The 20,130-nt window shown below is 42.3% G+C and overlaps 1 non-coding gene across 1 annotated transcript; it reads right to left on the bottom strand.

Annotated features, from left to right (window-relative positions):
• Positions 1–19,589: 19,589 nt before the first annotated feature.
• Positions 19,590–19,696, bottom strand: LOC133793056 (small nucleolar RNA R71). Its single transcript, XR_009874518.1, has one exon. It is a non-coding gene; the product is annotated as a small nucleolar RNA R71 (small nucleolar RNA).
• Between the last annotated feature and the right edge of the window lie 434 nt (positions 19,697–20,130).

The raw sequence follows: 20,130 nt of genomic DNA, 5'->3' as shown, positions 1-20,130 counted from the left end.
CTATGAGTCACTAAAGACATGCAAATGGGTTACCTTTAACTCCTTAGCTAGCCGCATGCTAGCCAACAGTTCCTCGTACTCTGCTTCATTGTTGGAAGCTTCGAATCTGAATCTTAAGGCGCAATACATCTTGTGCCCCTCAGGTCCCGTCATCACTATGCCAGTGCCGACTCCTCCTTCGTTAGATGCCCCGTCTACATGGAGGCTCCATTCCTCAGGGTGCTTTTCCCTTTCATGCGTCGGTTCATTCTCTTCTACTTCTCCTTCCTCATGGGGTCGATGCGCAAACTTGACTATAAAGTCTGTAAGTACCTGCTCATTGATTGAGGTCCTTGGGGTGTAAGTGATATCAAATTGACTTAATTCAATCCACCACTTTAATAACCTTCCTGAAGTTTCTAGTTTGTGCAAGACTTGACGCAAAGGGGTGTTGGTGAGCACCTCGATAGCATGAGCATGAAAACAGGGTCTCAGCTTTCGAGAAGCCACTATCAAGGCATATGCCAACTTCTCTATTTCTGGGTACCAGGTTTCTGCGTCTACCAACCACTTGCTCACATTACACACAGGCTGCTGATGCTTCTTTTCTCCTTTGACCAAGGCGGCACTTATAGCATGCTCTAATACGGCTAGATACAAGTACAATTTTTCCCATTTTTCTATCTTGGCCAAAAGGGGTGGTTTTCCAAGGTGTTCTTTTAGCTTGGTGAAGGCTTCCTGACAATCATCATCCCAAGCAAACTTTTGGCTCCGTTTTAGGATGTTGAAAAAAGGGAGGCATTTGTCAGTGGACCTGGAGATGAACCTATTGAGGGCTGCTACTATCCTTGTTAAGCACTGCACCTCCTTCTTGCTTCGTGGTGGGCTCATTTCCAGCAATGCCTTGATTTTGTCGGGGTTGGCCTCGATACCTCAGGAATTCACCATAAAACCCAGGAACTTCCCTGATGAAACTCCAAAGGTGCACTTGAGTGTGTTTAGCTTCATTCTGAACTTTCAGAGGGTGCCGAACATCTCATTGAGATCGTTTGTGAGCTTTTCTGTCTTCTTTGTCTTTACCAGCATATCGTCCACGTATACTTCCATATTCCTTCCTATTTGATTCGCAAACATTCTGTTCACCAGCCTTTGATAAGTAGCACCTATGTTCTTTAAACCAAAAGGCATCACTTTGTAGCAATAAAGCCCCTTGTCTATTATGAACGAAGTGTGTTCTTCATCGGCCGAGTTCATGGGTATTTTGTTGTACCCGGAATATGCATCCATGAAGCTAAGTAGCTCGTGCCCTGTTGTGGCGTCTACTAACTGGTATATCCTGGGAAGCAGGAAGCTGTCCTTAGGGCAGGCTTTATTGAGGTTAGTAAAGTCCACACAAGTCCTCCACTTTCCGTTGGGCTTTGGGACTAACACTGGGTTTGATACCCATATTGGGTAGAATGCCTCTCGGATAAACTCATTTGCCTTCAACTTGTCAACCTCTTCTTTTAGGGCCGTGTATCTTTCTGGGACTTGCGCTCTCCTTTTCTGACTCACAGGCCTTGCTTTTGGGTCGATGTTTAAGTGATGACACATGATCAATGGGTCTATTCCTACCATGTCCTCGTGACTCTAGACGAATACGTCCAGTTGGCTTTCAGAAATTCTACCAGCTTCTCCTTCACGATACCCGTAAGGTTTCTTCCTACCTTCAACTTTCTCAATGTCTCAGTCATGACCGTGACTTCTTCCAACTCCTCTACCGGCTCGGCTCTAGGTTCTTCCGCGACTCGCGGGTCCAACTCGTGCAGGTTCGCGCCTTCATGTATAACCATTGCCATAGGCACCGATGGCGTTGTGGCCTTGCGGAGGGATGTGTTATAACATTCTCTCACTTCCTTCTGCTCTCCTTTCACGCTTGCTATTCCTCCGAGAGTTGGGAATTTCATAGCTAAGTGGTACACATAAGTTATCACCTTCAATTCTCTTAGGGAGGGTCTCCCTAATACCGAATTGAAGGCTGAGGCGCAATCCACCATGACAAAGTTTTCCATTGTGGTGGTTTGCCTACGTTGTTCCCCCATGGTGAGGGCTAACTCAATTGCACCTAGGGGCTATATCGAATCCCTTGTAAATCCATACAAGGAGGTATTGCAGGGCTTCAGGTGCTGGATGTTCAATCCCATCTTCTCCAAAGCAGGACGATACAGGATGTCTACTGAGCTGCCATTATCCACCAAGACCCGATGTACTCTCATGTTCGCAAGTTGGACAGTCAGCACCAAGGGGTCATTATGAGGGAGATGTACACCCCGTGCGTCTTCTTCGGTGAAGGTTATTGAGTCATTCTCACCCTTGAAACTCTTCGGGGGGTGTTGCTCCAAACTTAAGATGCATGGTGGTGGACTTCTTTTGGCTTCCCTGACATATTTGTATCGCCCCTTCCTTGATTCGCCTCCGAATCCTGGCCCTCCGAAAATGGTCCTGACTTCTCCTTGTACCTCCGGGGCCACCTCTCGTGCCCGTGGCGAGGATACCCCTTCTTCCAGCCTTTGGTTCTCTTCGCGGATGTATCTGCCCAAATGCCCCTGGGTATAAGCTCTTCAATTTCTATTTTCAAATGGTTGCATTCTGCAATGGTGTGGTCGATATCTTTGTGATACTGGCAATATTTACTGGGGTCTCTTTTTGATCGGTATTTTTCATTGGCGGGGGCCTTCCGAAAGGGACCTGGTTTTCATTCGTGATGAAAATATGTTCCCTAGTGTGGGTGAGGTCAGTATAAAAGGTTTAGGGGCCTTGCCTGCGCTCATCAGTGCGCTGGGGTTTCCGAGGTTGATCATCTCTTGTTCCTTCATAGACCCTTTTCTTATTTGCACCGCTTTGGCTTTCCCGTATTGAGGGTTTTAGTGGGGACTGGCCTTTTCTGGCCTTAAGGCTTTCATGGCTATCCTCTACATGAATATATTTCTGTGCCCACTCGTAGAAATCATCCAAATCTGTGACCTCTCTCTTGAGAATGTTATCCCATAACTTACTTCCCGGGCGCACTCCAGCCGTGATGGCCATTTTTAGCTCCCTACCTTGGCTGCCTCCATATTGAACATGTGGATGTAGCTCTTTAGACTCTCATTTTCTCCTTATTTCACGTTAGCGAGGCTGGTGCCCGACATTGTGTAATCACGCACGGCATGATGTTGCTGGAGAAATTCATCAGAAAATTGTTGCCAAGACCTGACGGACCCTAGTCGAAGTCTTTTGAACCACTTGTACGCAGGTCCTTTCAATGTGACAGAAGAGCAATGGCACCTGACTCCGCTACTAATCCCATTTAACTTCATCAGATCATTAAATGCATCTAGATGGTACTTGGGATTTGTGTTTCCTTCATATGGGTTCATATGAGGCTCCTTGAAGTTGGCTGGGAGCCGAATGGCTTGAATTTCCTTCATGAACAGAGATTCATGGTCGAACTCATCCTCAATGGCTTGCCCTCCAGATGCGGTGATTATCTTGCTCCAGAGGCTCCTCATTTCTGAGTCTAGGTCCTGTCTCCTCTTGTTCAAGGAGTCTCTCAACATGGACGGGTTAGCATCTCCCCTTCCTTTGCCTTCCCGGGGCGCCATAGGAGGTGTAGTCCTTTTATCCACCCTTTTCTTGTTGAGTTCCTCTCGTAAATTTGAGGGTGTTTTCCTTGAGGTGACTTCGGCTTCATTATGAGGGCCAGCATTGTTCTTTTACCCTAGCCTCTGGGGCTGCTTCGGTGGTTTGGGACGTTCGTGCTGCTTTGTTCGGGGGGTATTACTGGTGGAGAGTCGAGTCCTCCCATCGTCCACAGGGACTGTGGTTTCTGCCCCCTCTTAACCTCTCTATTTTCACCTAGGGAGAGATATGTTTGATTTCCCTTGTAGCAAGCCATTCAACACCTCTTGCATGTTCTCTAAGGTGGTTTCAAGCCTTTGGTTCTTACGGTGCAGTTCACGTATCTCCTCTTCGTAAAATCAAGATCTAGAATTTGAGCTCACGGAATGGACTCGGGGATGCTTGTCAGGTCTGTGCGTCGATGGGCCCGGATCTTGCCGGCCGGAGTTCGGCACCTGCGGCGGCCGTGGGGGTGGGAACTCACCGGCATCTCTTGCAGGGGCAGCTGTTGACCTTGGACGATTCTCATCAGGTGGGACGGCCGGGGATGAGGCCTCCCTTTCATCTTCGTGAATCTCGGGCTCCTTTGGGGCCTCCACATTTTTGGGTGGAGGAGGATTCTTCATGGAGGCTTTCAGCTGATCTCCATCAAGGTGGACCTTCACCTCTCGTGGCTCTCTCAGTTGTTTAGAACATCTTGGCATTTTTTTCCTGCCAGATCAATGGAAGAACAGTGGCTTGGCACGTATCCTTCCCATAGACGGCGCCAAACTATTGACGGTGAGAACTCGTCAACGAAATGAAGTTAGAAAAAATCAAAGTATATAGCTTAAAAATGAAAAACTTCACAGATCTAATAAGAAACTTAGAAGATAGTTACAGAAAGAAAATGGAGAAAAGAACTTGTATTTCTCTTGGTATAATACTACAGTGTTTTTTCCATTACCCCTCAATGTTGAAGTGGGGTTCCCTTTATAGTGGCCTCTAATGGCCCCTGATACATTGTGGTCCAGGGGACCAGATTGTACACAAGTACATTGTCAGGAGAGTGGTATCAGGTGTAGTGGTGTCGGCTCCAGTACATGGTCAGAGTCTGTGGGAGCACCTCCACTTTAGTACTCAATTGTACCTCCACTACTCACCTAGTACTAGTGTCACAGATGGGCTGGTGAGGACCACAACAGGTACCTTACTTGTACGACCACTACTTGTCTGGCGTAGGCCATGTGTCCGTACTCTAATTCCTCTTAGTTTGCAAGTGTGGTCCGTACTTCTTCTGACTCTGCGCAAATCGCTATGAGGCTTCCCCTATCCTTCCTTAATCTTGTGTTAAAGAGGTCCTTGATTTTACTTCTTGTGAGGCCCACAGTAAGAGCGGTGCCCTGTTGGTGGCACTTATCTCAAGGAGAGAGATAAGGCCTCTTCAACGAGGCCTACTACATATGCGGTGCGAGACGCCTCGGGGAGGCCATATCTCGCGAGGCCCCTAGGGACCCGGTTGTGGCGTGGCAAGGCAAGGTCATCTCTCGCGAGGCCCTAGGGACATGGCTGTGGCGAGGCGAGGCGAGGCGAGGTGAGGCTGTCTCTCATGAGGTCCTAGGGACATGGATGTGGCAAGACGAGGCGAGGCCGTCTCTCGCGAGGCCCTAGGGGGTGGCTGTGGCGAGGCGAGACCGTCTCTCACGAGGCCTTAGGGACGTGGCTGTGGCGAGGCGAGGTGAGGCGAGGTCATCTCTCCCGAGGCCCTAGTGACGCGACTGTGGTGAGGCAAGGCGAGGCGAGGTCATCTCTCGTGAGGCCCTAGTGACGCAGCTGCCTCCACAAGATGCTTGCCTTCTTGCACCATGGACCTAGGTGAGCGTGATACTTTGGAAAAGCAGTGGCGCAAGACGTCTCGGGGAAACCGTACCTTGCGAGACCCCTAAGGGTGAGAGGCCTTGCTAAGCATGCCTTCTTGCTGTATGGACCCAGGTATGCGAGGCGAGGGCATAACGGCCTCGCGAAGGCGTGGGGGTGATGGCCTCGCGGAGGTGCATGAGGGCCTCGTGTGGCACACCTCCTGGGCTTGCGAGACGCGGGTCGGGGCTCCCGTGTGGCACACTTGCTAGGGCTTCGCTTGGTAAGGCTTCCCAATACACACCTAGGGACGTAGGCACACGTATGTACTTAGGCATTTATGGGACCTTATCACGTGCTTTGGATATTTTACAAGTATGGAATTTTGAGCATCCACAATAGACTTCTCGGGATAACATATACAGATTTCAACACTTGAAGCCCTTGGGAATAAGGTACCTTGCGAGGGTGAAAACCTGTGGCTCGAGGAGTTCGTACAAATACGGAATGCACCTACAAAACAAGAGGAGTTGGAGTACGGACACGATGTACACGCCATACAAGTAGTGGTCATATGAGTAAGGTACCTGATGTGGTCCTCATCAGCCAATCTCTGACATTTGTACCAAACAAGTGGTAGAGGTACATGAAGGTACTGAAGTGGAGGTGCTCCAAAAAACTCTCGGCATACTAGAGCCGACCACCACGTTCCTGGCACCACTACAACCTATAAATTGCATATGCAGAGTCGTGTCCCCAGGGACCACAATGTACTAAGAGTCATTAGTGCTCTACTATAAATATGACCTCCCTTCATCTGAGAAAGGGGGGGGGGGGGGGGATTTTGGGGAAGCATTTTGTAACCAATTATTACTAATGAAAAGTGACATTCAACATCTCTCCATTCTTTGTTTTAGAATTCCAATATTTACATTTGATGTTTTTTAGATCGTAAGGAAGTTTACCCGAAGTTTATTGAGTTTAAAGTTCACTCCTTTTACAATTCCAAAAGTTCCTGATCTAACTTAGTTGACGAGTTCTTACCGTCAATAGTTTAGCATCGTCTGTGGGAAGGACAAGTGCCAAGCAACTGTTCTTCCATAGATTCCGGCAGAGAAAGATGCTAAGACGCTCTAAGCGACTGAGAGAACCACGAGAGGTGGAGGTCCACCTCGACAGAGATCAGTTGGAGGCCTCCATGAATAATCCTCCGCCACCTGAAAATGTGGATGCACCAAAGGAGCCTATGGTTCTTGGAGATGAAGGGGAGGCTTCGTCTCCAGCTGTCCAGCCTGTTGAGAACATTCCAAGACTAGCGGCTGCTCCTGCGAGAGATGCCAGAGAGTTTTTGCCCACAAGGGCACCGTAGGTGCCAAACTCCGGATGGCAAGGTCTGGGTCCATCAACGCGCAGGCCAGACAAGAGCCCCCGAGTACATTCCATAAGCTCGAGCTCTAGGTCTCGATTTTACGAAGAGGAGATACGCAAGTTACACCAAAAGGACCAAAGTCTAGAAGCCACCTTAGAGGATATGCAAGAGGTGTTGAATGGCCTGCTATAGGGAAAATCAAGCATGCCTCTAGATGAAAGGAGAAAGGCCAAGAGGGTGGAGAAACCACAGTCCCTGTGGATGATGAGAGGACTCGACCCTCCACTAGTAATACCCCTCAGACAAAGCTGCACGGACATCTGGGCAGGCGAAGTAGCCCCAGAGGCCAGGGCAGAAGAACAATGCTAACCATCATAACGAAGTCGAAGTCGCCTCTAAGGAGGCGCCACCTGACCTAAGAAAAAAGCTCAATGGCAAGAGGTCAGAAGTAAGGACAACACCTCCTATCACCCCTCCGAAGGGCAGAGAGAAGAAAAAGGCCAACCCAACCGAGCTGAGGGACTCCTTGAATATGAGGTGACAGGAGCTAGACACTGAGATGAGGAGCATTCAGAGAAAGATCATCATAGCGTCTGGGGGGCACATTACCGATGAAGAGTTTGACTACAAGTCACCCTTCACGTGAGAAATCCAGTTAGAATGGCTCCCGGCATATGACCCCATATGAGGGTACCTTGGACCCCAAGTACCACTTGGAAGTGTTTAACGATTTAATGAAGCTGAGAGGAATCAATAGCAGAGCAAGGTGTCACTATTTCGCGGTCACGTTGAAGGGGCCTGCATACAAGTGGTTCAAAAGGCTGAGGTCGGGAACCATTAGGTCATGGCAACAATTTTCTGATGAGTTTCTCCAACAACATCATGCCATACGCGATTATACCCTGCAAGGCACTAGCCTTGCAAATATAAATCAAAGTGAAGGAGAAATCTTGAAGAGCAACAACCATAGGTTCAACATGGAGGCGGCTGAAGTGGGAAGCCTGATCAGGGGAGAACTCAAGATGGCAATCACGGCTGGAGTGCGCCCAGGCAGTAAGCTTTGGGATAATATGCTCAAAAGGGAGGTCACTGACTTAGATGATTACTACGAATGGGCACAAAAGTACATTTGTGTCGAAGACGGCCATGAGAATCTCAAGGCATCACTTGTCAAGTCTTCATCCCCTGAAGGTTCGAATGACACAAAAAAGAAAAGGGTGTACGAAGGCCCAAGAGATGACCACCAGAGGAAGCACAAACACAGAGGCAATCCTAGGCAAACATCCCACACCTTCTACACTAACCTAACACACACTAGGGAGCATATCTTCGTAGCAAACGAGAATCAGGTCCACTTCAGAAGACCCCCACCAATGAAGAGAGATCAGTCAAAAAGAGACCCCAGAAAGTACTGTTAGTATCATAAAGACATTGGCCACACCATAGCGGAATGCCCTCATTTAAAGGTGGAAATAGAGGAACTCATACACAGGGGGCACTTGGGTAGATACGTCCGAAGAGAAAATGAAAGACCAGATGGTAGATCACCCTCGCCACGAGCACGAGATGTAGCCCCACAAGGAGAGGTGAGGATGATCGTTGGAGGACTAGGATTCAGAGGAGAATCAAGAAAGGGGCGAGATAGATATGCCAAGGAGGCCAGATGAAGTCCACCCCCATGCATGCTAAGCTTAGAACAACGACCCCCGAAAAACTTTAAAGGGGAAAATGACTCAATAACCTTAACTGAAGAAGACGCATGGGGTGTGCATTTTCCTCACAATGACTCCTTGGTGTTAAGTATACAGCTGGCCAACATGAAGGTACATTGAGTTCTGGTAGACAATGGGAGCTCCGTAGACATCATATATCATCCGACATTAGAGAAGAAGGGACTGGGCATCAGGAACTTAAAGCCCTGCAACACCTCCCTGTATGAGTTTACAGGAGACTCGATACAACCCATGGGCACAATCGAGTTGGCTCTCACCATGGGAGAGCTGCCTAGACAAACCACTGTAATGACAAACTTTGTCATAGTAAGTTGTTCCTTGGCCTTCAACGCGGTACTAGAGAGACCCTCCCTGAGAGAATTGAAGGCGATAACCTCTGTATACCACTTGGCCATAAAATTCCCAACTCCTGGAGGAGTAGCAAGCATGAACGGGGAACAGAAAGAAGCAAGGGAATGTTATAACATGTCCCTCCGCACAGTCATGAAACTGCCAGAACCTATGGTGATGGTAGTGCATGGGAGCACAAACCTGCATGAGTTCAATCCCAAAGTTACAAAGGAGATCATAATCGATGGTTGTGCGTACGCGCCTGAGAGGGTGCATTAGGTAAAGCTCCACTTTTAGTGCGATAAATCAAAAGGGTTGGCATAGTTAGCCCCCGAACAAAGTTGTGAGTCCTCCCCTTAAAAGTAGCTATGGATTAGAGGGGCAACCTAGATGCCTTGATATGTAGCAAGAACAATGTCGCCATAGATACCTATGTACTCTGCTTATTTTCAATGAATATGTTTCTTATTGGCATGACACACTCCTCATTTACATGAGGACATATCTAACTCTCGTGTACCTATCACCAATTGAAATTATCAAAGTGCATGAACAAAATGATAAAAGTTCCCAACGAGATAAATCTCGCCAACCACTTGGGGGCAGAGTATACAGCCAAAAAGGGTCCTAAAAGAGACCCTTACATAAAAGAGTATACAACCAAAAAGAGACCCTTACAAAAAAAAGGGGGGGAAATAAGGAAGAAAACCTTACAAGGCATCTCTTGAGTTCACGAGGATTAGCTACCCTTATGAACATCAAGAGGGTCAAAAGGTCCTACAGGAAGAGCCTCCTAATAAAGGCTAATACCTCCACAAGAGGAAAGGCCTAAGGAAGAGCATCCACCAATAAGCCTAGAGCGGCCACCAAGCCATCTAGCCAAAAAGGGTCCTAAAAGAGACCATTGTAAAAGTATTACTATGCATAATGACGAGAAGGACGCTTCTTGCAAGAAATAACTAGTGCGCGCAAAAATATATAAAAGGATGGCTGCAACCCAAAGGGTCAACCTATCCTTACAAATACAATCAAGGTGCACCAAAGAGACCATCACTACCAGTCCAAATAAAGTATCGACAACTTATTAGGGAAAAGAGAGACCTATCGAACCCCTTCGGCCCCTGTATACAGGGGTGGGCTCAAAAGGACCTCAAGCATAAAGAAGCAAAAACAAATGATCACATATGTATATATATAAAGAAAGTTGCGATAATGTTGCAAGATAAAATCGACATCAGCCACAACAGGACTTAGAAAAGTTCTTAAAAAAAATGAGGTTTAAATAAGCATACAACCAAATCAAAGTAAAAGGTAAGAGCAGTAGAAGCAAAATATCAAGGCCTCTTGCTGCGAGCATTCCACTTGGCCACCTTGGCAACGGCATGGTCACCAAAGGAGGAGAAATGGAAGCTAGGATTCTGCTTCCACATTCCATAAAGGGTGTGTTCTATGGACTTGTACTCGACCTCAGCCAAATTATCCTCCAGGAGAGTGACCCTCTCCTGCAACATCGTAGCCTTAGCTTCCGCTCTCCTCTTCTTTTTTGACGACGAAGAGGCCTTTGCCAGGGCCTTTTCTAGCTTAAGCTTGATGTCAGCAAGCTGTCCTTTGAGCTCCTGAACTTTGACCGCTAGACGGTCTCTTTCAACATTTGAGGAAGATAGGTCCCGTGCCGAGTCTGCAAAACGTTGAGCCACCAGAGAAGCCTGCAAGGAAGCAAAAAGAAAAAAAAAAGAGCAAACAAAGAGCACAAAACACACAAAAAAAAGACCAATGTAAGACGCATGAACTCACCCAAGTTGTGGAGTGCACAAGGGTATCCCCAAGCTCCGCCATGGAAAAATTCCTGAGACCTCTCCACTCGGTCTCGGAAATACGCTCAGAGTCTCAGGTATACCTTTGCACGAAAGGAGCTGACGTGCGACTCACCCAAGATGACCCCTCCAAATCAGGAGCGTCCGAGTGAGAAGGGACGGATGGCCCACTCACCGAGGGAGGAGGAGGCACAAGAACATCGGACAAAGGGTGCCTCGAAAGGCCATGAGTAGCGGGAACGTAGGGAAGATTATCATATTCCTTGGAGAAAGGCACAACGAAGAACCCAGACATGGTCTGTGGACTGTGAGAATGAAAGATTGTGTCGCGATCCATAGGGACAAAAGGAGAGCACCCCCTGGAGGACGGAGATGACCGGGATGGATGCTTAGATTCTGGGGAAACCTCCCCAGGCACCCATTACACATCACCCCCGTCTGAGTGAGGCTCGGCTAGAGTCGCCTTCTTCTTTCGCTCAGAAATATGGCACAGCAGGTCGGGCTCCAAAACCCTAGATAAACCATAGTGGTTAAGGTTGGCCACAATGAAGAGATGGGCGACCATTTTCATAGCAGGGTTGGCATCGAGATAGATGTCTACTGGTGCTGCCTCTGACTCAAGATCATCGGGGATACTGAAGCTCTCTGAACAATTAACTTAGTTATCAATATGAGTATAAGTTCCAAAATAGCAAATCCAATGTAAAAGTAAAAAACTTGAAGTACTTACTTGGGGATGAGCGAAAATGTTCGCGGACGGAAAGGGGACCTTTCACAAAGAAAAAGTCCTGCTTCCAGGAACCTAGGTTAGACACGAAACCCTCTATCAAGGAGACCTGAGAATTGGCTTTTTGTAGGAAGTAGAAGCCTTTGGATTTAGGGGTGGGCATGATATTGTCCATAAAATGCACCTCTTGGGCTGTAGGAGCATGACCGTTGAGCTCCACAAATGCCATATATAGGTAGCTTAAAGTCAACCAGCTATTAGGCACCAGCTGAATCAGAGCAAGGTCAAAGTGGTTGAAGACCATGATGAAGAACGGGTGTAAGGGAATGATCCCACCCGCCTTCAAGATGTGCTCGCTCATTTCCACGTAGACCTGGGGGAATTATCATCACGACACTTGTTGGAGGGTACATACAGCTTGTACTCTTTGCCAATGTCATACTTCTCAGATAATTCTAACAATCAGTTTTTCGACACATTAGAAATGATGGTGGACGCCAACAAGGACCAAAATTTAGCTTCTCAGGAGCCACCTGTCGTCTCATTCTCTTTGACATATCTGCAAGACCCAAGGAAAAAGGTGAGGTCAAAACAGGGCACTTTACCCTCCATTTTTTTCTTCTTGCAAGAGTTTTCCACCGAGGCATTGAGTGTGGAAGCATCGAACACGGGTGGATTGAAGACAAGGGGTGAGGGGAACTAGGGGTGAACTCAGGGTTACTATAGGGAGAGAACGGGGCAGGAGGTTCAGGAGAGAGGTTTCAGTCCATGAACTCCAACTCCATTGGTAGATCAAAAAGACTCACTCTAAGGCTTGCAATGTGGTCATTAAGGTCAAAGGAGAAAGGGACTCCATCACCTCTCAAAACCAAATCTATCTTGCTCTTGACCACCCAGATTTTACGCCTAAGCTCGGCCATGCGCTCAAGGTGACATATACGGGCCATCCTCAAGGTGTCATAGTGATGGACCCAAAACGGGTATGTTTTAAATATTTATAACTCGCAAGCGCACGAATCGTATATGGAATATAGTGTTCTTGCAAGCATGAGATCGAACCCAAAGGAGTTGTCTAAAATCGAAAAGAAAACTATTTTAAATCAAAGTTAATAAATTCTAACCTAGCTCCAAAGATTGATGAGTTTTAATGTTATGAACATAAAATAAAAGATTGAAAAATAAAGCTATTTAAGAGAATAAAAATAAATCAATAATGATTTGAAAATAAGTGTTAAAAGAAAAGATTATTAAGATATTAGAATCCACAAAATGTAAGTTTAATAATATTTATTAGTATATTGATTCCCAAGTTTTAGTGATAGTTAAAATAATTCAAACTATCATTTTCCAAATAGATTTATAATTTTAAGCACAAATTACTTCTAAAAAAATAAGATTTTTCTTCACTTTTCAAAATTATAATTTCAAAGCATTTAGTGTAAATCAATCTAATGAAATAACAAATAAATCAATGAACATTATTTATAAGGCAAAACATAATATATTTTTGTTCTAAGCATGGATGTGTACAATTTAATGACACATCTTACACAAAGAATATTATGTTTTTGCACTAATGAAGAACAAAGTGTAAATATGTTCTAACAATCTAAAATACAAGATATTTAAGATGAAAGAAAATATTTGAAGAAGAAAATCCATAAACTTTATTGCACAAAATGGGAAATCAACATACAAAATAAACACTATCTAGTTACAATTTGCTTCATCATGATCTTAATAATCTTATGAAAAAGATTAGAAGCACATAACTAGAGTAGAAATTACAAAATAAATGACATACATACTTGCAAAATACTCTTGAAGAACCCAAAATGGAAGAGAGAAAATGGTAGAAGAAGATGGTAACCCAAAAATTAAGCACCCCCAAATGGTCTTGAAATACCATATTTATAGCCAAAATGAGATTGTTAAAATAATCAATTTAAATTAATTAAATTGATTAGATTAATTAAATAAAATAAATATGGTATGTAAAGGTAAATTATAGGGTGTAATGATGATGTTGTGGTGAAAATGTGTAGAAAAATGGGTAAAAAGTGTGGCATTTTTAGACAAAAGGGACAAAAAGTACATTGTGGGCTCAAGGATTGGTGGCTTTGGTTGTTGGGCGGCTCTAAGAGGCTCATGGTAGAATGAAGGAGGGGGCACGAGTCTAGCTGGGGCAGCTGGAAGGTGGCACCTGGTGAGCTTCGTGGGCTGGTCTTCAGTGGCAACTGTTGGATGCTTCATGTGATGTTGGGCCGAACTGGCTTGGGCCAGGAGTTGAAGGAAGGCTTGCAGTGTGCTATGAGAAGGGGGCTGGGAAATGGTTTCGGCAGGCCATGTGAAGAAATTGGTGGAGTGCTGGGTGGACAGCTGGTGTGATGCATGTTGCTGCAGAAGTCTTCGATGGGCAGGGAAGCTAGAGGCGGTGGAAGGCTTCGGGCCTGAGAGGCCCAAACCGTGGGGTGCTGAAGTGAGATGGCCTTGTGCCAAATTTTGCTATTTCCTTTTCACAAATGCCACTTTTATTTCCTTTTCTCTTCTTTTTCAAGCATAAAAAATTGAAAAGTACATCCTACAAAATAAGAAAATATTAAATTAGAATAAAATATTTTCAATTATAAAATAACTCTTATTAAGTCCATGAAAATACTAATTGAAATTTAATTTACTTTGGCAATTAAGTTCAATAAAATCACATTTTTTAACTTATAATCTTACAATACAAATTTCAAATAATTAAACTACAACATATTTTAATAAAATATCTATAAAAACATATAAAAATCTAGAAAACTACAATAAGACTAATAAATTAAAAATTACATAAAAACTTAATAAGTTAATTAAAAACTCAAGAACCAAGCAACAATTAGCATATAAAATATGGTAAAATAACTCTATTTTGTAGAGTTATCACATAGTCTTGGTAAGGGTAGTTCTCAGGGGACCCCGAGTCTGTAGATAAGTCTACAAACTTCGACCCCCAGAGGAACGCTAGATGATCCCCCACAGGCCATGGAACCTCGTCTTGTTAGTGATAGGGGTGAAAGTGTAGGTGCAAAGGGTGCAACAAAACACAAAGGAATAAGCTCAAAACCTCTAGACACAAGTGCTCGAAACGACCAACTACGGGGAACAAAGGAGGGTATATGTGCAAGCAGGGGAATATATGTGGATTAGCTCATGAGGAGCTCCGGCCAAGACAACCCATCCTGATTAATGCTAATTTAAACCCCTTGAACATGAGAAAGGAAGAAAGTGTACCTTGAGCGGGTAAAATCGAAGTACATGTCGCGGTCGAAGGAACGCCAAGGGTCGAAAGTGTTGGAAAAAACTTATACAGGATCTTTATTTATTTTCATGTATATCTAATATTAAACAAATTAATACGAGATAGCCTAAAACATGTTTCTAAAATTGAATTCAAAGAGAAACAAATAATATAATACTTACAGTATACGCAGCGGAATTAAGAGTCCTTCCTTCAGTTTCTCTAACTCTTGTATCCTCTCTGTCGCAGAGTATTATCAAGAAACTGAACCGATCTTCTATTTTCTTCACGATCTTCCAATGTATCCTTAGAACCACCTAGACTAGTGTGGGCAATTCTCAACACATGAGATAGATATAGAGAGAAGAAGAGAAAATACAAAGAGGCTTAGAAAAGGACTTGTGTTTAGAGAGAATATAAAACTATCAGAAAATCTGACTTACCACTTATCTGTCGTCTCTCAAATCTTCTCTCTAAGCACTCCTTTTATATAATCAATTAGGCCATTTAATTTAATTAAAAAATCAATAAAATAATAGCCATTTTGAAGCCCTAGGTCGAAATTATCATGGGCTATAGGCCCGTGAAATTTCCCATTTGATTATAAGCCCATTGGACTTAAAATCAAGGCCTGTATTATTTTCTATTGATTTAATTAATTAAATAATTATTTAAATCCTTTATCAAATTAATTATTTATAATTTGAACCTTGATTTAAATTTATTTATTAATTTAGATACCAATTTATCTTAATTAATAAATCTGCCATAATTTCTCTTTTCTTCTCAAAATTACACAACTCTGTGAAACTATCCAAAATTGACCTGGTCAACTTTGATAATTCTAATTGATAATTAAATAAATTAATTGAGACTATCTAGATGATTTTATCCAAGGTACAATGGGGACCATGGGCCTATGAAATCAAGCTCCAATAAGTTATCATAAATCTAACAAATAAATTTACTAACTTATTAATTCCTCGTGACTCCACTATAGACTTGGAATTGCACTCTTGAATTCATAGAACGCTCTATAACAAATATAGATATGCTATTAATTATCCATTGTTACAACCATAATTGTCACTCAATCCTCTATAGACGGTCTACAATGAGATAGGACTAAAATACCGTTTTACCCCTCATTGTATTTTATCCTTAAAACACTTAGTTCCTTGTAAATGATATTTCAGTAAACTAATTTAATTACTGAAATGAGATCTCTATCATTTAACACCTTGAACCAAACTAAAAGGAAACCACCATTTCACTTCTTCATCAGAAGCTATAGATGTTCATATCTATGATTAACACTCCCACTCAATTATACTACCGAGTTCCCAAGATGTAAGTATGGGCTAGTCCGTAGGGTAAGCTGGTAACGAACAAGTCAAAGAACTCAAATAATACAATCAGTTAGAATACTAACCACTCAGAATTGAGATTGAATTGACCTATGGTCAACTATATGATATGACTAGAATAGATAATAACGGTATGTTTACTTATCTTATCAACTGTCAATATCGGTCCTGTCCGATGTAACAAATACATCCGATCTTATCAACTTTGCTAATGTTCTGGAAAGAACATAACACTGTAATATGTAAGTAGATCATATCGTAGATTGGCAAGTCAGTGTAAATCCGGTGCACTGACTAATCTTAGGACTAACTTATTTTGAACATATAATCATATTTATATTCCACTGTGATTACGTCACTATAAATAAGATTAGCTATATGCTCGGGATTTAATAGAAGTTTATATTAAACAAATAATCATGAAAGTAAAACATGTGAGCAAAGTGATTGACCAAGTCAAAAAATGATTTCTATTCTTTTATTGATAATAAAATGAGATTACAAAGAATTTGAGTTTTAATTAGGGCATAAAACTCCAACAGAAAGTACATGTCACAGTCGAAGGAATGCCAAGGGTCAAAAGTATACGTTTGCAAAAAGAAAGTAGAAAGGTGTTTAAGTCTCCTAGCACCTATATAGACATTTACATATAAAAAAAATTAAATAAAGAGGAAAGAAAGCCAAAGTGACCTTGTGAGGAATGGAACCACTTACCTCTTGGAGGATGTGAAGATACAAATACCACCAAGCTAAGAAAAGAAAGTATAGTAATTATGTTTAAGATGAATATCTATTTATAAGAAGCCCAATCTCATCTTAGCTGTTGAATACGATGCTTGATCTATGGTAAAAAAATGGAGCCAAACACCTACATTGGGATCCGCAAAGCCAAATGATAGGCTCACATTCAATCTCAAGGGATCACAAGGATCACCACCTCCAAAGTGTGTTTTTATATGCCACCAAAGCAAAGAACACACACTAACACCACCTATGCTTGGAAGACACTGATTAGTGCTCAAAAATATCATTTTATTAGTTTTAAAGTTTAAAATTAATTAAGTTTTAATTAATATTTTCATGGATTTATTGCCATATGTTTTATATTTGAAAATATTAATTTTGATTTAATTTTCAGGAAATAAAATGTATTTTTGACACAAACAAAAAGAAAGAAGAAAGAAAGAAATATAATTGAAAAGAAAGATGATAAAGTGGTATTTTTGACAAAACTAGGCCCAAAATGGAGCCCAAACCAAAGCTTCAGCAAGTGCCACGCTGCCAAATGGCAGCTCCCCATTCGCCCAGCCAAGCCAGCCAAGCTTCTAGCCGCCTGACGAAGCCAAGCTGAGCTGAGCTGCTGATGAGCCGCCTGACGCACTTCCCCCCATGCGCCCGACCACGCTTGCCACGACCGGAACGCATCTACCCGCGCCGTCCAATCCGAGCCCACCACCTGTCCCACACGTCAGCCTCTATCTCCCACGCGCTCGACAACTGCAGCCGCCACCTGCCATGATGTGACAGCCTGCCGTACCTGACGCCTGACGTCGCCTGCCACATTCTGCCTCTCCACTACCAAGCCAATCAGCACCTGCCACGTGTCCCATTTGTCTCATTTTGCATAAGCTTTTGTAGTCATTTTCTCCACTTCCTAATGCACATAAATACACATTTTGGGTCCTATTTTCACTATAAATAGAGGACCAAATGTAGGGAAAAAATAATCAGATTGTGGAATTAAGTGTGGAGAGTATAGTGAGAGAGAAAAGTATTTTTTTTTCTTATTTTTCTTTCATTTCTTTTACAATACTTTGAGTGAAAACAATGCCTATTTTAGGCTAAACTCTCTTGTGGAAAGGCTAGAGTGAAGTTCATGTTTTACATTATATTTTTAATATATTGATTCTTTATTTTGTTCTTCATTTCTATATCTTTGTTACAATTAAATATATTTTCTTCTAATTTTTATTCTAAATTTATTAGTGTCTTTTACATAAGTCTAGTCATTCTCTTCTTATGTAATTTAGGCTTTTAATTTAATTTAGGATATTTGTTATATTATATGCTTTTTATTGCATTCTGACATTGGTATTTTTTCGCTTTAAGATATATAATATGATAGGTTTTTAAAATTAGAAGTTAGTATAATTTAATTAAAGAACATATTTTAAGGTGAGCTTTATTATATATATTTTCCAACAATAATTAATGGTGTAGAATTATAGTTGAGTATAATGAATCAATTTTATTAAAATATATATATGTTTGCATGAATAAAACTTATGCCTTCCATATTTTCTTTCTGATTCTAATTCCTCGATTTTGTTTATTTAACGTTTATATTCTTTTTCAAAGTTACAACATTTCAAAGTTTATTATTTCTGATTTACTAATCTTTCTTTTTACTTGTATTTTACCTCTCCGTGGATACGACATAGCCCGATTACTACTGCGACTGCTTAGGAGTTTATTGGGCGATATCAATTTTTGGCGCCGTTGCTGGGGAGGTAATTCTACAATTAAAGGTTTGCATAGTAAATTATTTTTTTTATTAAAAAAAACAAAGTAGTATAATTTTTTTAATATCTCTTTTATTTTATTTTTCCTTAGTAATTTTTTAATTTTTAATTTTTATTTATTCATTTCTTTTTTTTATTTTATTTTTAGGTTTAGAATTTTATTTTCTAGATTTAGGTTTTTTCCGAAAAAAGCATAAAATTAAAAAAAAAAGCAAAAAAAGTATTGAGAACATTTGTGTAATTGTGGAAATTAGTAAAAACCAAACTTGTTTTGTCTTAGAAAAATTGGTTCTTAAATAAGGTATGTGTTAGCGTTACCCTCCAACCTTTTCTAAGAACCTCGAGGAGTTCTAGAAAAGCTCTTGGGCATAAAGTGGTACCTTGGCAGCCTTCCCAATTGGCCTGGGAACATTTTTGGTGTATACTTATTACATTATTACACACTTGCGCTTATAATACTTACAAAATAAAAAAATATTTATGCCATGAAACAGAGGCGCACTAGGGAGATTTGTGAGACAACAAGTAGAAACTTTAGAAAACTCTCCTAGTTCGTCGTTTCTTCCATTATTTCAAACACTCCCGATTCACCGAGACTTCCTGAACCACCCACGATGGCTCATCAAGACGAAGTCCAACCAAGAACGCTACATGATTATTTACATCCTACGCATACAGCCACACCTTCATGCATAATGTATCCCAACAATATGCCAAATTTCGATTTCAAACCCGACATGATTAACCTCTTACCAACCTTCCATGGGTTGGAAAATGAGAGTCCGTACGTGCATATACGGGAATTCGAAGAGGTGGTGGCTACATTCAACAACCGAGCTAATGTCACCAACATTGTGAGATTGAAATTTTTTCCTCTCTCTCAAAGACAAAGCAAAAAGCTGGTTGTATTCCTTAAGGCCTAGATCTATCGGAACATGGGACGAAATAAAAAAAGCATTCTTTGCCAAATATTTCCCGCCCCATAAGACTAGCAGCCTTAAGAGGCAAATCTCTACCTTCATCCAGAAAGACCATGAAACTTTCCATCAGGTCTGGGAGAGGTTTAGAGATTTGATATGTCAATGCCCACATCATGGATACGAAAGCTGGCATCTGATAAGCTATTTCTATGACGGTCTCACAACCGGACAAAGACAATTCATACAAATGATGTGCAATGGAAAATTCCTTCAAAAAGATCCCGATGAAGCTTTTGAGTACCTCGACGATCTTGCTGAAAAGTCCTACACATGGAATGGACCGAGTCCTATGGACAAGCCACGATCAACTGGAATCTACCAATTGAAGGAAGATGACAACGTCAAAAGAAAAATTGAATCATTGAGACAAAAATTCAAGGCTTTCAAGTCTCAAGAAGGTAGAGGAATCCACATGGCTGCAAAGGTAGAGACACGAGATCCATGCTTCATATGTGGAGGGACGGAACATCAATTGCAAGAGTGCCCAACTCTTGGTGAGTTAAGAGGAGGAAATGAGGAACAATGCAATGCTTTAGAGGATTACAAGAAGCCTT

This window comes from Humulus lupulus, chromosome 7, assembly GCF_963169125.1.
Source record: "Humulus lupulus chromosome 7, drHumLupu1.1, whole genome shotgun sequence".
NCBI lineage: Eukaryota > Viridiplantae > Streptophyta > Magnoliopsida > Rosales > Cannabaceae > Humulus > Humulus lupulus.
This window is presented reverse-complemented; position numbering and strand designations above follow the sequence as displayed.